The sequence below is a fragment of the Barbatula barbatula genome (assembly GCF_947034865.1).
Source record: "Barbatula barbatula genome assembly, chromosome: 10".
NCBI classification, from domain to species: Eukaryota; Metazoa; Chordata; class Actinopteri; order Cypriniformes; family Nemacheilidae; genus Barbatula; species Barbatula barbatula.
Window position 1 is genome coordinate 14,698,060 of NC_136773.1, and position 17,520 is coordinate 14,715,579.

The window sequence follows — 17,520 nt, forward strand, 5'->3', positions numbered from 1 at the left end:
TAGTCCTCTTAAATGTATATAACTTTTTATACATACAATAACTTAAATAAATTTTAGAAAAATGTATATAACTTTTATTATTTCACATTTATTAAACCATCGCGTTGGCGCCCCCCGTGGTGCGGCGCCCCTATGCGCCGCATATAGCGCATACCCACTTTTTGCGCCACTGTGCCTGATGATGCATCAATCCAATGTCTCTAAACAGGTACTGTAAAATGAATGTGTTGCGTCCAGGTGTCTAGTGAATGCATTTGGTAACCCTTTCTTTCTTTTGAAAATGGTTCAGTTTTACAGTGATGCTGATGGTTTGTAATTCTCTCGCCGTGGATTTACATGCAGCGCTTGTGATAGGATCACACGTGTTCAGTTGCGACGCGCTGCCATTTACAGCTGGTATTAACATGCATCTCAAGTGAGTCTCCTGCAAACCACTTGTGTCTGGATTTTATTGAGGGGAGGGTCTTTAGTTTTGTGTCTTTGTTACTAAATACATTAGTGTATCTCAGAGTCAGATAATCAGTATTTTAATACAAAGCCTCAGCACCATCTGTCACATTTCGCACAAGCCCTTCTTCATCAGTCATGTGCACTGATTCATTTCTCACTCCCAGTGGAAGTCATTGTGCTGTTTTCACCCCTCATCCCAGGCACCGCTTAATACACTGACGCAAAGCTGATCTGCATCAAGCACGACGTGTACGGTTGAGATGCTTACAAATCCAGCAGAACCTCCCGCGGTCAGTCAACAGGTCTTGTGTAAGATCATCGCCTGACATTAGATATCTCCACTATGGCTGATAAACAATACAAAAGCTGTGGTTTGGTTTAATCGACAGACTAGAGGTGAGTCCCTAGAGACACGGAGACATTAGGCAGTGTCAAAGAACTGAGATGTCATCAAGGTGCCTGTCAGCACCTTGGCTAAAAAATTCAGAACAGTGTGCGCTTTCACGGACGGAAACAAAACATTCACTCATTCTCGCTGACATTAGTCAGGTCGCTGGCAGAATATCACAGTGACATTTGAAATATTATCAGATAATTGATGGTTAGAAGTCTGAATCTGAACAATACACAGCATTTGATTCACGACACAAACTGTGACAGCAGCTCCACAGACAATAACAGAACAGGATGTGAAATACACACGTAAAAAAACTCAAACACGTCTTTCAGCATGCGTACAGCGTTTTAAAAATATAAAAAAACTTTAAATTGCACAAAACCATCATAGTGCTAAATAAAATCCATCTGAAACGCTTTGGAAACGTATTTGTGTGAGGCAGTGGATTTGTGTCACAAAGCTGTGTGTTTTGACGGCTGAAGTGGCGGAGGACTGACAGGGGATAAATTTAGAGACGCAAATTCTAAGAGAGACTTTCAGCATGTTTCTGGTGTTTGCATGCTAAACCTGAGAAGTTCCGGCTCTAAAACAACTCCCTTAAAGCAGGGCTCCAGACTAACTTTTTTTACTAGGAGCATTGCATCCCCTGACTGAAACTTTCAGGAGCGCAAGGAGACAATTCTTTAAATCAGCCTGCAAAGCAATTCTAGATTTTTTTCCAAAATAGCCATTTAACTGACAAAACACTTTCACATTAAATAGACTTTATTCACAGAAATTATGATGTGCCATTTTATTTTCATTTCAGAGGAATATGACATTACTCAATGCCAGGGTCCTATGGAATCTGCAGACTTCCGTGCTAAAATATTGGAAAAACTACAGTTTTAAATGTGTTTACATTTGTACAGAAATGTAAGTATGTGTAAATGTGTTAAAATAGTTTTAAAACACTACCTGTCAATGCATATAAGGTGACAGTGGTTTGGTTATGCTCATCATTTAAAAAGAGGCAAAGCTTACAGAGAAGACTTAAGTCAATTGTCAATTGATCAATGCCAACTGATACAGTTATTCATGTTAGTTCTCTTTGTGTATTAACTAACGTTAACAGTAATGTTATTTTTCATTGGTTAATGTATTAGCTAACATGAACTAACAATGTTAACAAATACACTAATGTACGATGTACAATTATAAATATGTTTAACCCAAGTTATCAGACTAGTCAACCATTCTGACTCATCCCTAACATTCATGCATACAAAATAGCTTCCATCCTACTAAACTGGTCTTGATATTATTATAAACAAAGACACCGCATGATTCATAGCACTGCGGGCAAGACACATACCTCATTCTCATAAAGAACCATCAAGACATCTTCGACCGTTGAAGTCCCACGCGACAGGTCGCAGTATACACAAACAGGGATTCGGAAGATTACAGGATCTCACTCATTGGCGTTATATATATGAGACGGTTCTGTTCTCCGAGCGTGCGTGGTTAAAAGATGAACTCCGCAGCTGAGCGCATGTCTTTCGGGCTTGAAGCATGCAGAGACAGATGGCCTTGAAATCAAAACATTTACAGAGAGATGATTGTGTTTTGTTTGGAATCGGACGGGGTGCCATAATAACAATAGCCTGTCGCAAGCCATTTCACCCTTCGCCAAGTGCATGGATACACACGCACGCAGTGATCGTGTCTTCATAGACGTCGAGAAGAGTTCGGCCCCCTGAGCGGCAGCAGCTTGCTGACAGCTCATTAGGCCTCTGTTCGTGCTAATGTGATGAAAGTGTGAAGAAAAAGCCACTCAAACATCTTGTCCATCCCAGCGTATGTCTGATCGACCAATGTAATAATAACATATGACATTGGACGGTACGGTAGAAAAACAGACATTTTTGCTTTAAAATAAATTAAAGACCATACTAAAGACAACAACGCTTGCAGTACCACACATTCCCAAAGTAATAGATTTCTTGCATTTGCATTTCATGGATTTCTTAGGCACCTGTGGACAGCTCAGGTAACAATGTTGTAGTTATAACTAACCAATGATGCAAGCCAGGCCCATACATTCTTGCCACATGCTGTCACTCCATCTGGATGCAATGCACCTCTGATACTTCACAAACAGGATCTGATAAAGCAGTGCGTGTTTGCTCTACCTGAGAACTCATAATCGGGGGCTGAATTGTCTATTATAGATCCTGTGACACCGCTTACAAGACATCTGCTTTGTTTCAATCTCAGCTAAGGCTCCATGCCTGGACGATATTCTTGCACTTGCTGCTGTTGGGGGGAAATCTCTACAGGGATGTGGCACATGCTTTGCAAGACCTTTGGCCACTGTCTAAAGTGTTCCAGTGTTCAGTCTAATTCTCCAAAGTTAGCAATTTAAAACTTTCCTGTAAGAAAATGGAAAAGAAGTGCACCTTTAATGCCTAATGACTTTTACGGCTTGGGAAACTAACAGAGCAAGAAGGTAGGAGACCTAAAATAGCATCACACACTTAAGAGTACAGCTGAAAAGCATGTTAAACCTTGGATTTCTCTGGTAATTATGTTTCAGGGGTCAATTGCACATGACGTGCACTTTATTTAAAATCAGTTAAATGCACTACAGTGGAAAATAATACTTAGGATGTGTCTTTAAAGACTCAACTGTTTTTATCTACAGTGACAGTATACCGTATATAGAGCATTTTAACAACACTGAATACTGAAAGAATAGTCAAAGCTGGCCATTTGATGCACACAGACCAAGCACAAATAGAATAGATGGGGTATACAAATTCATTATATGCCAATAATTAATTGGGGCAGGTACATTTTCAGCTGTTTTGAAATGTAATTAAAAACTGTGCAAAAAATGACTGATGTGGTTGTGAGAAAACATGCCGAAAAAATTATTACACTTCAGTGGTCTTCTACGGTGCTCAATTCAGCCATTACTAATCGTGTTATTTCTAACAGCAGGATTTTCACCAATGACATTTGGTCTCATGTGGAAGCTGTGACCAGTTGAGGCTACTTGGACTCAGGTTCTAAGACTGGCAAATTGACAAAGCTGCCCACACTCACAAAACATCCTACATAGACCCCTGCTGTGTAACACAAACATACACTTACAGCGTTTAGTTACAAAAAAGTAAAAAAATCCCAACTTGGATCTTGTTCCCTGATCTAATACAGCATTGCATTCACATTACAAAATAAATTCTCGTCTTTTCAAGAGAAAGTTTTAACTGTTGCCCCATTGAAATGTATTCTTGACATTGCATTATATTATTATTACATAAAAGCCTATATTATAGAATATTTCACCTGTCCTCACTGCTTAATCCAGCTTGCTTTATTTTTTTATAAAATAAGCAACATTTCAGCCGTGATGTCATACCTTTAAAGCTTTAAAACAGAGTTATGACAGAGCAAGGGAGGCGTTTGCGTATGGCAGAGTATGGCAGTTGCCATACCCTAGCATTCAGACAAAACAATGGAAACAAAGCCTGCTTATTGATGCTCATTAAGATAATCAAAAATTTTAGACTACTGTATATTTTTTGCATGGCTGTCGGAAGCATGTCTATTTTAGAGTATGAAAACGATGACCACTCACTTACAGCTTCAATGGGGAAGTGGGTAGGATGCGGTGCAGTTTCTAATCCACCTTTCGTTTGTCTCCATTTTCACATCACATATTAGATCTTACAGGCCCTTCTTTTCAACAAAACATTAAAAAACTATTACAAAAAATGCCTAAGATGTGTTAAATAATAAAGTATATTGTAAGGTAGGGGGTAGTCGTGAGCTCTTTATTAACGACATATCCCAATAAATTCGCAATTATTTTTTTATTTTAACAATAACATATCAAACTCATGTAGCCAAGCCAGATGTATAAATATAACAAGATTAATAGTATTTGTTACGTTCCCTGTGAATAATTTAAAAATAATTGTGCCAGTGTTGCTTGCACATTCGCAGTTCATTGCCATAAATATGTTTTCATACAGATGAACTGCACTATGAGGTAACACATGTTTTATATTTAATCCTGTTTGCTGTTAATTTCATTTTTATGTGTGCCGTATATTTATATCGTTGATGATTTTAATTGATAACATCTGGGTTAGGGTTTGAAGCGATTGTCACACATCGCATAAATGGCAGATGGTTTAGTAGATATTGTGTTGGATTCGCCCTTTTGCTGCAGAAATTTGTGCTATAAAAAGCACATTTTAAATGATATGAGGGTATGGTTTGTCATCTATAAATCTTTGTGCATGTTCTTGCATTCATTTGTTGATTCTTGTACAAGTTTTGTTTAGATATGATGTGGTATAATTTATGGCTCTGTTAATCTGGAATGTAGTTGTTGGATGGCCAGAGAAAATTATGCCATACCCTAGGTTTCGGTGAAATGCCACCACTGTTACTGAGAGTTATGGTGCAGACCTGTGGGTTGAGGAAGGATACTGTATTGGCACTTCTCCACTGCATGGTACGGTGAGGTTTGGTATAATTCGGCTTGGTAAGGCTCGCTTCACTTCGGATCAGTTTGCTTTTCAACTGCAGTTTAGTACCGCTTCAGAAGTGGGTGGGATTATACATTTATCGTCAAAGTGGCGCAGCCTCTAATGCCATGGCACAATTGTGACAAAGGGAAACAAACAAACGCACAACATAGGAGCAAATGTATCATATCGATGGCAGCAAAATTAAACAATGCTCAAAAATACCAGATTTGGGGAAGTTTTAAAACAAAGATTAGATGAGACATCATTTGGTTTGCTCGACAGTGCACAACATTGTGTTAAGGGTCTCGATCTCTATATTACTGTCACAAAGCATATAACAAACTGCCAATATAAAGTATCAGTTTCTATCAGTACAACAGACAAACTATTCACATTTAAATGACTTCAATGATAATATTCTTTACTGTTCTGACAATAACCTACTGCCTGCCTAGATTTTAAAAACCGTACACGTGTCTTAACCAGACACGATGCGACAAACGGCTTGTTCTAATGGGATTGTCGCGCCGCGTCCAGTGTAGACACCGCGTTGTGTCCGTAGAGATGAATGCTGGGACAATAAACCTATTCCAGTATCTACAGCATGTTTTTCGTTGTTCAATACAAACAACACTTTAAACAAAATTTCTTTCATTTTTTTCCTCTCTCTCTCTCTTTGTCTCACACCCAAGCCATTTTGTAAGGTGAAAATAAGTATTTTCACAGTTGTCTGTAGAAGCACCTCAAAGGATTTGTTTGGTGTATAACCATGATAAAAGAATTGAAGGGTGAAGAAAAAACTCTCTGTAAACCTGTGTTTAAAATGTATCAAAATAATAATTATTCTATACTCACGGTGTCTCTTGTGAGTTAAATAGCAACAAGACAGAAAAACTAAATGGCTTTAGCTTTCAACATCAATGCCCTAACACAATATCTCAGAGTCAGGTCAGTTTTTCAACAAAGGAGCCAATGTACTTTATCATCTGTCATTATGTATTACACCCTTAACAGAAGTGACCTGAACATATCTGCCTCTGCAGTGGTTCTAATTGGGGGAACGTGGCCCAGCTGACTTCCAAGGGGGCCTTGAGACGACTAATAACTTAAAATGAGACAAAATGTGCATTGAAAACTAAAAACCAAGATATGAATTATTCTTTGGCCATTTCTATAATGATCAACACTTTTCCAGTTAATGTCAAGATATTAAGTTTTATTTCGATATAGATTTTGAGTTTTTGTAAATGGGTTGGGGGGGCCTTGAATATTGTAAATTCATTGGTGGGCCTTTGAGTCAAAAAGGTTGAGAACCGCTGTTGTACAGTATTCTCCATATGTACTCTATTGGTAGATGTACACATTGTGATCTGTTGAAAGTTTTATTTTCAGTCTACATCACTTTTCTGTGTTTCTTAAACATTTCAACATGTTCAACAGTAAGTTAGCGCTGTTCCTCTCACGCTATGCTTCTCTTGTGATTAAGTTGCTTTTTTAGTACTGGTCTGTCATTTTTTTTAAAGGCAGCTATAAACATAGCATTGTGCAGAACGCTTTCAAATAAATCCAGATCTATGAATGAGAATTTTTACTGGGTCTGATTAAATCCCTGCGTCCTCCCACAGATGTGCTCTTTTCATATGAAATGATTCTGACGGAAGTGAAGTTTGCCCAAAAGCATTACAGTGCATCAATCCGTTTAATAGAAAACCCATTTAAAGCTATATTTCTGTGCAGAAGGTGAAAATCAGAAGGCACAAAATCACACATGTAAGTGCTTTCCAAAGTCTATAAATTCTCAAGAAAAAGGCCTTTCGACAATGAGACGTCGTGGAAAGGGTTAAGAAGAAAAGCAAGACATCTAAGGATGAAAGTGTTTTTTTATGAAACACCATTGTAAAAGGCTGAAATGGGATTTTCAGTAAAAGTGCATATCACATCACTGCGGTCTCTAATATTCCATCCCATTACGAATTCTCTCCTATATGTCAGTCTCTTAAAAGAGTATATCTTTACCACCAATCAAAGGTTTAGTCTGAAGAGTTATTCAGCTGGATTGTGTTTGTGGCGCTGGTGACATCACATACTAATTATTATACAACAGTCCTTTATAGTTCTCGAATCCGATTGGCTAAGAGCCATGAGATATTCCACCAGTATCACCACGATTTTTCTATTAACTTGTGCCATTGAACCCAAACACAGATATCAAAAGAAAAACAGTTATCAAATGCCAACAGTAGTCGACTCCAAACACGACATGACAACGTCACAAATATGCTTAAGCATACAGTAGTCGTGTGATAGTGCTCTTATATCAACGGCTGTGATTGCCTCCGGCACTCGTCCTGCGTTATGCGATATTGCTTGAGCATATTTGTGATGTCATCACATCGCGTTTGCGTTTGGAGTCAACTAGTGTTAGCATATGATATCTGTTTTGCTTACTCTCTGATCTTTCACATGATACGGTATTTTACAACTGAATGTCACCAGCAGTCACTTTAACTGTTGTTAAAATCCTATTTTATCAATGCAACATCACCATCCGAAAATCCCAATACATCTATATTAAAAGGATCCTTGGGTATAGAGCGATGTATGGTTTAATATATGAACAATGGCATTGACTTTATAATTGTGAAATGAAAAAAAAGTTTGACCGTCACAGTATGCATAAACTTTGAAAAAATATTTTTTGCCTCAAAATCTGTGAGGTCAAATGGTTGCAACCTAAACCTGTTCTCTTTTGCAACAGCGAAGCACAGAATTTTCCATATATAACAGTAAAATATGACACGTAAAACATAAGATCAGATATATAGACACACAGGAACTGTAGGTCATGCACTACCCTTTTTTAAATGTAACTTAAACTTTGTGGAGTTACTTAAAATTTGTGATGCAGCCCCGCAATATTTTTGTGCACTGTTCTGGTTTGGCAGTATTTATGTTTGATTTTACTTGAAACTATATGTTGCATTTGAGGTATTTTTTGCACTGCATTAGGCAGTGTTTTTTTGGACTTTGCTCCTTTAATATACATGTTGCCATTCAGGCTGTTTTGCACTGTTAGGCAGTATTTATGTTTGAATAAACTGAATGAAATTGAAGTTTGTTTTTAGAAAATGATTAAATAAAACTTTTAAAGTTTAAAATACAAACGGTAGACTCTGTACTTTTTATTTTACTGGAAAGTTTACCAAATAATTAATATGGTAATCCAACAACAAGCATTAGATTAATCGGAAAAGTAATCGTTAGATTAGTTGACTAATCGAAAAATTATCTATTGATTAATCGACAATAAAAATAATCGTTAGTTGCAGCCCTAATATACATCTTCTAAAGAAAAAATTAACGCTTCATTATGTAAAGGCTACATACACCTCTGAAGACAATTATGTATAATGCCTTCCTGTCAATAAATCCACCAAATATTACACACAGCACCTTTAAACTCACATTCTGCAAAACTGCATGTATTGTAGCTGGCTGCTTTAGTATTACAGTTTTGCTAAATCTTTGTTTTGTGTAACCGACCGAGAAAACCTTATTACTTAAAGTATACAAATGACGTCTGGGCATAGATTTTAGTTAATAAGTAACGAAAACATAACATTGTACCCACCTATTCCTAGGATACTTTGCAACCAAATTCAAAATTTATTATAACTAAGGTAAATTACAGCCACTGTAATAATGCAGAAAACAAATAGAGCAGGAAACTGCTTGCATTCCTCACAGTATATGGGGGGGAAGAAACAGGAAACATCAGCACACACAACATCCTCCTGTCAACTAACTGCATGTGTAAATTACATTAAGAGAAATAATGAATGTAGTGCAACTGTTCAATGAATTTTGCTAGGTCTGGGTACAGTAGCAGATCAACATACATTTGTATTGAAAATAATTTTCAATTTTTTTAAACGGACAATGCTTGAGAATATTGCACACCAATAGACTGATTTCACGCCGCCGCCATGTTGAAATCAACAAACCATTGCGGTCTATCTGTCCTTCCGGTTTTCTTCCCACTTCTGCCTGACTTTTGATTTCAACATGGCAGCGGAGTGAAATCAGCCTATAGGTCTCAATTCTATCTCTCTGCAACCCCAAGCTTATGAACGGGTGAGTGGAGAGCAGTGACCAGAAGAGATAGAGAACAGATACAGAGCACATACCAGAAGAACATCTAATTTTAGGGCAATACTGTACTTCAACAGATCTCAAGAGAAATGTACACAGAGCACCGTACAAAAAGATTTGAAAGAGATCTGTGTTCACACTGCCAATGAAACGAGACAACGGCGAGTCATACACACATACCGTACAATGTTCTTACTGTGAACAAACATTCACTGCTTCTGAGCTTTAGTTGCATCGAAACACTGTTTCTTTGAAACACCACTTTTGCCTTAGGCTTGAAAGCCACAGTTAATGCATCTATTATACAGTTTTGACTATAAATAGCACCATTCATGAGTAAGATGTATACAAAAAACTTTTGTTTTGGATTTTGTGGCGCATTCTAAAGTCACTCACAGAAGACCAAATAATACGGATCACGAATGTTCAAACATTAGATGCTATTTTAATATAAATTTTTTCATAAGATTAAAAACTGTGTCAACGTAGTATGAAATGATTAACAATTAATGTATTGTTCTGAGCCGTTTTTCTATGTAAATTCATATTCCTTCGTTACAAATATATTAAATTATGCTAAGTTGAAACATGAAAATGTACATTTCACTGCAACTAATGTTAATAAATTTGGCCTTAGCATAAGACTGCCACCTTTTTCCACACCCAAAAGCCGTAATTTTCCTTCCAAGAAGTTCAAATAGGGTCATCGCCTTGTAAATATTTGCACAGACTGATATTTAAAATTTTAGCACAGTCATTTAGAAATAGGCCTATATTTATTCAACGATGTTGCGTCAAGATTACTCTTTTTCAAGAGAGGCTGAACAAGAACATGTTTGAAACACCTAGGGCCAACTTTAGAGAAAGGTTAATAATTGAAACCAAACCCGGGCCAATAAATGTAATTGATTTCATAATCATACAAGCAGGCAAAATATCCACAGGGCTTTGGGAAGTTTTCATCGTACTCAATATCTTAATGATATCATTAAGAGATATAGGGAAAAGGGAATCCAAGATTTGAGGTCCTTCAGAATTAACTGTAAGAGCGTTTGCTGATGATACAATGCTATACTTCCATAACCTTATTCACAAAATAAGATAAATGATTGCAGTCCTCAATAGAAATACAGGAACAGGCAATGTAAACAGGAGAAACGATGCTGTTAATAGTCTCAAACAGAGTATAGAGAATACAGAGAAACAGAGAACACTTTTATTATCAACATAATAAACAATAATGTATCAATCTACATCTATATAGAGGATATGATATTCATGCGTTATGCATATTTATAGATAATGATATGCTTGATGTGAAATTGTGACTAAATAAAAACGTAAAAAATTTGTATGTATTACTTCGAATATTCGTTTATTAATATTATGAGCTCAAATATTCGAATATGAAATTATTGAAAAATGCCCATCCCTACTGATCACTAAAAACAAGATGTGAAATTGGTGTCCAGCACAGTTACTGAAAAATTCTCCATTCAGCATTTTACTGAAAAACGTATCTGTTATCTGTTTATTTGTTCATGCGATTGTTTAACTGGTGCTGTCTATTTAACTCGACTCCCTAAGCTAGGATTAAATAACTGCTAGCCAATGCCAATGCTCCCAAACCTAAAGAGATAAATACAGACTTGCTGTCAAGGCAAGCATTTTACATTTCAGTGTAAAATCAATCTGCCTAATCTGCACCAGCATGTACAGAACATACCACAGAGAGATATGATTACACAGAACAGAACATTTGTACCAGCTTGTACAGACCTTTGGAGAGACCTTAATGCAGCATTATGGTTTTAGTATAAACATTAAACAGAAATCGGTCCTTCTCCAAAAGTGACAGAATACAACGTTCCTCAATGCCATAGGAGTATGGAAAATGGACCACGGCCAAGCCAGTGGCGAGAAGTGGAGAATGTCCATTAAAACATCATGACTACTCAACACTGTTAAGGAGCTCCTCTGTGTCTGCCCTTTCTCATTGATTACAGTCATGTGTCACAAACATGTTCTGTATCATCACCTGCTACAGTAGCGTAATAGAGATCCTCAAAGCATTGTTAAGGGTGTATAATGGAACTTTTTGGTCAAACAACAGCAGATTTTGTTATTACAATAAGTATAAGTATGGTTTGGATACTTTAAAAAGTATGAAACTCATTCTTTTTAGCAGATTAACCATTACCATCGTTCCTTACTAGAATAGACAATGGTAAATTTGTGGTTACTGTGGTTTTCCTACACATGACATAGTTATTGATTACAATAGTAAAACCTTGGGTTTGCAGCTTTGCCATAAAACAACTTCATAGTAACCAGGAGCTGTAAAGCTCTGAAAAAACATGAATTGCATTTTCTACATAGATACTTTCTACTTTCATGTGTAGATAAAGTACGAGTCAGAAGAACTCAAATGCAAGCATGCTAATGAATACATTTTCAGACAGCACCCTCTGTAACCTGATAAGGCCAAGCGCAAACCTCTGGGATTTAGATGCTTATGGCATCTACTTTTTGTCAATATAGAAATATTTAACCCCGAGAAACATTCTTACAGGGCTCTCAAGTTTTATCAAAAGTTTGGAGTGAGTTCACATCTGTTAAGAGAGGAGCCACTCAGTTTCAGCAGCGGCTCCTCAGCCCCACCCAATTCTCTCAAGGTTTTCAAGCAGTTCAATGATACTATTGTTAAACTTGACCAGCACAAAACATTTTTTTTACAAATTGGTAAATCTATGACATATAAATCCGAATAAAGAACCTAATAATAATAATACAAATCTCATCTAATGGTGATTAAATTAGTCATTTTTGAGTGGCCTGTCCCTTAAAGGTTGATGTCTTTGAGTCAAAGGAGCAAATGATCACGTCATAAATATAAAAACAGGCACTGCAAGATTTAAACAAAAAACTATATTGGTGCTATTTGGTATCATAATTATGATTATACATTTAAGTCATCCCGTATTTCACAGCGTGAGCGTACAAGGTGGCGTGTGAGCTTGTTAACTGGTTGAAATGCGTGAGACTTGAGAGCCCTGTTCTTATCTTCTCGCTTTAACGTATAAGTGCATCTGCAAAAATAATCTATCAATACATCTATCAGCTTTGCAATAATACAATCTCTGAAGAGGGTGGACTGCCTAGGCGCAGTAATCCAATCTGTGAGAAATCCAGAGGAGGACATCTGTTCATTTTGTGGCACAGCGGTGTGCTGAAGGAAATTAAACTAGAAGCTCAACTAGAAACTTTACCTCGGAAGGACTTATAACTAGGAACACTGCACCCTTCTCTCACAACGTTTCATTAAAGTGACACATTCTGACTCAAAACTGATGTAAAAATATATGCCTTCAAGAAAAATAGACTTCTGGGGTTCATTTGTCAGCACACAATATTTTGGGAGAAAAGATGCTATTTTATTATATTGTACTCACACAATCATGTCACTCAAAACCTCTGTGACTTTTTGAAGCCCTGTGTGGTGTTCATGTTTTTGTTACACAACCAATGTTTAATGGTCTAGTGGAGCCACATAATTATAAGGTTTTTAAATCAATACAGTAAAAATGTTTAGTCTATCCCAATTACAAGAAACTATTGTCATTGGTCTCTGTTAAATCCCAATTATGGAAAAGGTGCTATTCATTTTTTGAAAAAAAGAAAAAGGAAAATCTATGATATGATTGAAACATTTTTTATTTTAACGATCGATCATTTTTTAGCAAACATTGAAAGAGGGTCAAACAGACCCAAACAAGTGTTAACTTGGAACAAAACAATCATGATTTTTTTTGGTCAATATTATCGGCATATCTGTTTTTGTCATTCTGGATGAGTTCTTGTATAGTAAAGACCAGCGTCGGGAGTACCCCCAGCCTGCGAGGGGCGATGTGGTTATGTGGCGAGCAGGGCGGGACGAGAGCCATGAGGGAACAGCACAAGGCCGTTGACGTGATGACAAGCGTCAGCTGCGTGTGCACGGTCTCGCATCTCTCACGGAGGAGTTCAATGTTGAATATGAATACATTTATCATAGAGAGTTATAACAGAAATTTTTCAATATTCCAGGAATGATAATGGTATTTGTCACAAAGGCATGCTGGATCTCCACCTTTATACTATATGGGGATTGGGTTGCATACATCCTGTAAAGAACACAATGTAGCCTCTGTAGCAAAGACATTTGCATTCACAAGTAATTCATCAGAAGAAAACTGATGAAAAATGCCAATACCTAAAGCATTAATAAAAGTAATTATGGACCGACTTTAGAGGACAGGAAGGGAAAGTATTGTGTAAACAACAATGGATTGTATCACGTTCTAAAGCCTGTTCAGTACAGTCTCGCCAGCACAATCTATAGTTAAAGGAACATTGGACATCTGAGACTAAACAAGTCTCAAAGTAACTCAAGTGTCATGAGAGTTTATCCAATATAACGCCGAATGCGTTAGCGGTTGTTTGCAGTGGAGAAAAAAAGCAGACTGATAACAACACAATTGTAAACATCTTTCTACATTTTACTTATGGTAAATAAAATAATAGAAAATTGAAATAAAAATAAATAAATGTTTCAATCCATGTGTTTTCCAACCGATACGGCGTTTTAGTGCCAGGCATGCTCTGCCATTTGAGCAACAGGAACCTATAAAGCAACAAAAGACGGTGGTGTAGGCATCTGAAAATATGGTGGCATCAATGTTCGAGTGATTAACAGATCTACGGAAGCCGTAAAGTGCCAAACCAAAACAACAAATCTAAAAGCCAAAAAACGAATCCCAAATCACAATTACAAATCTGAAAACGCAACACCAAATCTGAAAACACATTAACAAACCATAAAGCGCAACAACAATTCCGGAAACAAAATAACAAATCAGAAAACACAACGACAAGTCAGAAAACACAACGACAATTCGGTCAAACCGGAAATGGTAGGTCTTTTGTGTGACCGGGGTAGTTACTGCTGATTGGACGGAACCCCTGTCAATCAAGATAAACAGTCAGGTGTGTGTTTTCATAGAAAATAATGGAGTTTGTTCAGCACTACTTTCAAGAAGGACATTCATATGGTGTGATTCTAGATATGCTTCTAACATATCATGATATTAAGATCAGCTTGCGCTCTCTTGAAAGACACCTGAAGAATGCAGGTTTATTCAGACGAAAAAACGATTCCCTATTAATCGATGTCATGAATGCTTTCAGAGCAGATGCAAAACACCAAATTTGAACCCACAATAAGGACAGTACATTATATATTTGTGTACACTGCCACCAGCTACTTCTTCTTGTTATTCTGTACCGCTAGCTACAGAACTGTACTTCCTGTTTATCTTGATTGACAGGGGTTCCGTCCAATCAGCAGTAACTACCCCGGTCACACAAAAGACCTACCTTTTCCGGTTTGACCGAATTGTCGTTGTGTTTTCTGACTTGTCGTTGTGTTTTCTGACTTGTCGTTGTGTTTTCTGATTTGTTATTTTGTTTCCGGATTTGTTGTTGTGTTTTCTGATTTGTTATTTTGTTTTCAGATTTGGTGTTGCGTTTTCAGATTTGTAATTGTGATTTGGGATTCGTTTTTTGGCTTTTAGATTTGTTGTTTGTTTTGCGATTTGTTGTTTTGTTTGGCACTTTACGGCTTCCGTACAGATCAACCCAGAACTCGAAGACGAGATCGAAAACAGGTCACCATCTGCTAGTCTTAACCAGAGTGCAGTGCTGTGTATATAGGGGACTATCCTTTAACAGTGACTACATCACTACAACAAAATAATCTAATTGAAGACAATCACTCTCTTTACAGGTCACTTTAAAGCAGTGCAACCCAGATATGTCATTTCTTTAAGGAGATCAAAGTCATGGAACTGAAAATGAATACATTTATCATAGAGAGTTATAACAGAAACTTTTTAATATTCCAGGAATGATAATGGTATTTGTCACAAAGGCATGCTGGATCTCCACCTTTATACTATATGGGGATTGGGTTGCATACATCCTGTAAAGAACACAATGTAGCCTCTCTAGCAAAGACTTGTGCATTCACAAGTAATTCATCAGAAGAAAACTGATGAAAAATGCCAATACCTAAAGCATTAATAAAAGTAATTATGGACCGACTTTAGAGGACAGGAAGGGAAAGTATTGTGTAAACAACAATGGATTGTATCACGTTCTAAAGCCTGTTCAGTACAGTCTCGCCAGCACAATCTATAGTTAAAGGAACATTGGACATCTGAGACTAAACAAGTCTCAAAGTAACTCAAGTGTCATGAGAGTTTATCCAATATAACGCCGAATGCGTTAGCGGTTGTTTGCAGTGGAGAAAAAAAGCAGACTGATAACAACACAATTGTAAACATCTTTCTACATTTTACTTATGGTAAATAAAATAATAGAAAATTTGAAATAAAAATAAATAAATGTTTCAATCCATGTGTTTTCAAACCAATACGGCGTTTTAGTGCCAGGCATGCTCTGCCATTTGAGCAACAGGAACCTATAAAGCAACAAAAGACGGTGGTGTAGGCATCTGAAAATATGGTGGCATCAATGTTCGAGTGATTAACAGATCTACGGAAGCCGTAAAGTGCCAAACAAAACAACAAATCTAAAAGCCAAAAAACGAATCCCAAATCACAATTACAAATCTGAAAACGCAACACCAAATCTGAAAACACATTAACAAACCATAAAGCGCAACAACAATTACGGAAACAAAATAACAAATCAGAAAACATAACGACAAGTCAGAAAACACAACGACAATTCGGTCAAACCGGAAATGGTAGGTCTTTTGTGTGACCTGGGTAGTTACTGCTGATTGGACCGAACCCCTGTCAATCAAGATAAACAGTCAGGTGTGTGTTTTCATAGAAAATAATGGAGTTTGTTCAGCACTACTTTCAAGAAGGACATTCATATGGTGTGATTCTAGATATGCTTCTAACATATCATGATATTAAGATCAGCTTGCGCTCTCTTGAAAGACACCTGAAGAATGCAGGTTTATTCAGACGAAAAAACGATTCCCTATTAATCGATGTCATGAATGCTTTCAGAGCAGATGCAAAACACCAAATTTGAACCCACAATAAGGACAGTACATTATATATTTGTGTACACTGCCACCAGCTACTTCTTCTTGTTATTCTGTACCGCTAGCTACAGAACTGTACTTCCTGTTTATCTTGATTGACAGGGTTTCCGTCCAATCAGCAGTAACTACCCCGGTCACACAAAAGACCTACCTTTTTCGGTTTGACCGAATTGTCGTTGTGTTTTCTGATTTGTTATTTTGTTTCCGGATTTGTCGTTGTATTTTCTGATCTGTTAATTTGTTTTCAGATTTGGTGTTGCGTTTTCAGATTTGTAATTGTGATTTGGGATTCGTTTTTTGGCTTTTAGATTTGTTGTTTGTTTTGCTATTTGTTGTTTTGTTTGGCACTTTACGGCTTCCGTACAGACCAACCCAGAACTCGAAGACGAGATCGAAAACAGGTCACCATCTGCTAGTTTTAACCAGAGTGCAGTGCTGTGTATATAGGGGACTATCCTTTAACAGTGACTACATCACTACAAAAAAATAATCTAATTGAAGACAATCACTCTCTTTACAGGTCACTTTAAAGCAGTGCAACCCAGATATGTCATTTCTTTAAGGAGATCAAAGTCATGGAACACATCACAAGCATTTCACGATAGACTGAGCTTCCACCCACAGATATACACAAAGTGCTGATGACTACAGATCACCGCTTGAACATGGTTACTCTCAAAAAACTGGATCAGCATCTATATCAGCTGTCAGGAAACCACCACAGCCTGATGGTTAAGCTGTTTCAGTACGTGATAAAAAAAACAAAGAGACAAATGGGACTGTGGGCATTATCCCGAAGCTGTAAATACGGGATACGACAAGACATAAAACGATCACTGACAAAACAATTCCCTGCACCTGCTCATGTGTTTAAC

The 17,520-nt window shown here is 37.2% G+C and overlaps 1 protein-coding gene across 5 annotated transcripts in view; it reads right to left on the minus strand.

Moving 5' to 3' along the window:
• Window positions 1-17,520, minus strand: part of tp53i11b (tumor protein p53 inducible protein 11b) — a 38,883-nt gene that overhangs the window by 20,249 nt on the left and 1,114 nt on the right. The window lies entirely within an intron of this gene.